The following is a 3,751-nucleotide window of genomic DNA, read 5'->3' as shown; positions in this document are numbered from 1 at the left end:
GAATATCCACTGGAAAAAGGACAGTCTCTTCAATAAATGGTGCTGGGAAAATTGGACATCCACATGCAGAAGAATGAAACTAGACCACTCTCTTACACCAGACACAAAGATAAACTCAAAATGGATGAAAGATCTAAATGTGAGACAAGAATCCTTCAAAATCCTAGAGGAGAACACAGACAACACCCTTTTTGAACTTGGCCACAGTAACTTCTTGCAAGATACACCTGTGAAGGCAAGGGAGACAAGAGCAAAAATGAACTATTGGGACTTAGGCAGGATAAAAAGCTTCTGCACAGCCAAAGAAACAGTCAACAAAACTAAAAGACAACCTACAGGATGGGAGAAGATATTTGCAAATGACCTATCAGATAAAGGGCTAGTATCCAAGATCTATAAAGAACTTATGAGGAAGATTCTGCACCAGAGGAGATGCACACAGCTAACATTGTCTTCTTCGCAGGACTCTTAAAGCCAGTTGTCTCATGACACAATGGTAACTCTTACGGTAAAACTGATTGCACCAGTTGCAGGAGAAGAGGCAGCGATGCCAAACAATAAGATCACTGTAGTGTGTGTTGGAGAAGTTGGTATGGCATGTGTCATCAGCATTCTGGGACAGTCTCTGGCTGATGAACTTGCCCTTGTGGATGTTTTAGAAGATAAACTCAAAGGAGAAATGATGGATCTACAAAATGGAAGCTTATTTCTTCAGGCACCTAAAATTGTGGCAGATAAAGATTACTCTGTGACTGCCAATTCTAAGATTGTGGTGGTGACTGCAGGAGTCTGCCAGCAGGAGAGAGAGAGCTGCCTCAATCTGGTGCAAAGGAATGTTAATGTTTTCAAATTCATTATTTCTCAGATAGTCAAGTACAGTCCTGATTGTATCATAAATGTGGTTTCCAACCCAGTGGATATTCTTATATTTGTTACCCGGAAACTAAATGGACTACCCAAGCACTGTGTGAATAGAAGTGGGTGTAATTTGGATTCTGGTAGATTTTGCTATCTTATGAATGAAAAACTTGGCATTCATCCCAGCAGCTGCCATGGATGGATTTTGGGAGAACATGGCGACTCAAATGTGGCTGTGTGGAGTGGAGTGAATGTGGCAGATGTTTCTCTTAGGGAACTGAATTCAGAAATGAGAACAGAAAACAACAGTGAAAATTGGAAGGAAGTGCATAAGATGGTTGTTGAAAGTACCTAAGAAGTCATCAAGCTAAAAGGATATACCAACTGAGCTATTGGATTAAGTGTGGCTGATCTCATTGAATCCATGTTGAAAAATCTCTCCAGGACTTATCCAGTGTCAACAATGGTGAATGGCATGTATGGTATCGAGAACGAAGTTTTCCTGAGTCTTCCACGTATCCTGAACACTCGGGGCTTAACCAGTGTGATCAACCAGAAGCTGCAGAATGATGAGGTTACCCAGCTCAAGAAAAGTGCAGATACCTTGTAGGACATCCAGAAAGACCTAAAAGATCTGTGACTTCTGGCTTCTAGGCTGTAGAAATGTAAAACTATGATGTGATTAACTGTGAGCCTTTAACTTTTCATCCATTATACATGGATCACAGTTTGCTTTTATTTTCCTAAATATGTGAATCCAGGCTCACAGAACAAAGCCCAAGCTTGGCTTAATACTTACAATATAATAAAAAAAAATACTTACAATATAAGCCTTAAACAAATAAAATTAACTATTATAGTGTGAAAAAAAAAAAGAACTTCTGAAACTCAACACCCAAGAAACAAACAATCCAATTATGAAATGGGCAGAAGACATGAACAGAAATTTCACCAAAGAAGACATACACATGGCCAACAAGCACATGACAAAATGCTCTGCATCGCTTGCCATCAGGGAAATGCAAATCAAAACCACAATGAGATACCACCTCACACCAGTGAGAATGGGGAAAATTAACAAGACAGGAAACGACAAATGTTGGAGAGAATGTGGAGAAAGGGGAACCTCTTACACTGTCAGTGGGAATGTGAACTGGTGCAGCCACTCTGGAAAACTGAGTGGAGGTTCCTCAAAGAGTTAAAAATAGATCTGCCCTACGACCCAACAATTGCACGACTGGGTATTTACCCCAAAGATACAGATGCAGTGAAATGCCGGGACACTTGCATCCCAATGATCATAGCAGCAATGTCCAGAATAGCTAAACTGTGGAAGGAGCCTCAGTGTCCATCGAAAGAAGAAGGAAGATGTGGTCTATATATACAATGGAATATTACTCAGCCATCAGAAAGGACCAATATCCACCATTTGCTTCAACGTGGATGGAACTGGAAGGTTTTATGCTGAGTGAAGTAAATCAATCGGAGAAGGACAAACATCATATGGTTTTACTCATATGGGTAATATAAGAAATAGTGAAAGGAATTAAAAGGGAAAGGAGGGAAAATGAGTGGGACAAATTAGAGAGGAAGACAAACCATGCGAGACTCCTAACTCTTGAAAATGAACAAAGGGTAGTGGAAGGGGATGTGGGTTGGGAGATGGGGTAACTGGGTGATGGGCCTTGAGGAGGGCACTTGATGGGATGAGCACTCAGTGTTATACTATATGTTGGCAAATCGAACTTCAATAAAGAAAATAATTAAAAAATAAAAAAAGAAGTTTCCACAATTAGGGTGGGGATAAAAGAATATACATGATCATGATGGAAAAGAAACTGAAACATTTTAATAAGATCGTATTTGATGCCAGGGGATAACAAAGGAAAATACACAAAGAAAAAAAAAAACCTCAATGTAGAGAATCTGGACTGTAAATAATGATTTTTGTTTCTGGAGCTTAAGTTGCTCATCCTATCCAGAATGACGGGCTTCCAAAAGAGAGATTCTCTTCAGCACTCAATAACCCAAACTTTCAAATTTAGTTCCCTCCCTGGAGACAGCCCTCTTTCCCTGTCAATAGAACCATTCTAGAGGGTACCTAGTGACCTATGAATCCCTGACTTAACTCTCATGAAGTCACAGCAGGACAATCACCATCATGAAATCACGGGACAATGCCAACTTTTGTACCAGAGCTACACATATACAAAACTCAAGGAGGAGCAATTTTCTTATAAGGACCAATTTAAGTAACTGTCAATTGATGTTACTTAAAAGTCAATAAGAACACACAATTATTACTCAAGTAAATAACATTTTTAACTCGAAGTCAGTGAAACATAACGGAAGTCTTGACTAGGTCATTAGAGAGATAGAGATAGCTAGACAAAGATACAGATGTATCTGACTGCTCTGGAATTTGGAAGGACTCAAAGCTAGTTAATTTTCATTTGTGAAAAATCAAACAATTGTTTAGCCATATCAGGTCGATAGCTAAAGTGCTTATTGATGGGATTAAGGTAGTGAATGGTTGCTCTCATTCAACTATTTTCTGAACACTTGAAGCCGGCACTTTTGGAGCCCAGTGCTACATCTCCTCCGTTCATTTCGGCTTAAGCTGCTGTTGTGGCAGACAGATCTGGAACAAGATCCACATCTCCCCACCCTCCTCAAGTCCCTGCCGTATCACCCCACCTTGCCTCATTCTGCTTGTGCAGAGGAAGCCCAGAAGTTGGAGGGGGGGCAGTAATTCTCCCAAGGGTGACTCTCATCAATTGAGGAGAAAATTTCACATGACAAATGACCTGGCCTGGAGGAACAATTCTGAGTGCCTTCTATATGGCTCCTCAGAGGACTCACTGTAGAATGAAGCTCCAGTTACACACAACAG

General features: G+C 40.4%; 1 pseudogene; it reads left to right on the top strand.

Annotated features, from left to right (window-relative positions):
* Positions 1-493: 493 nt before the first annotated feature.
* Positions 494-1,498, top strand: LOC129501849 (L-lactate dehydrogenase B chain-like; annotated as a pseudogene).
* Positions 1,499-3,751: the final 2,253 nt, after the last annotated feature.

This window comes from Nyctereutes procyonoides, unplaced genomic scaffold (assembly GCF_905146905.1).
Source record: "Nyctereutes procyonoides isolate TBG_1078 unplaced genomic scaffold, NYPRO_anot_genome, whole genome shotgun sequence".
Classification (NCBI taxonomy): domain Eukaryota; kingdom Metazoa; phylum Chordata; class Mammalia; order Carnivora; family Canidae; genus Nyctereutes; species Nyctereutes procyonoides.
This window is presented reverse-complemented; position numbering and strand designations above follow the sequence as displayed.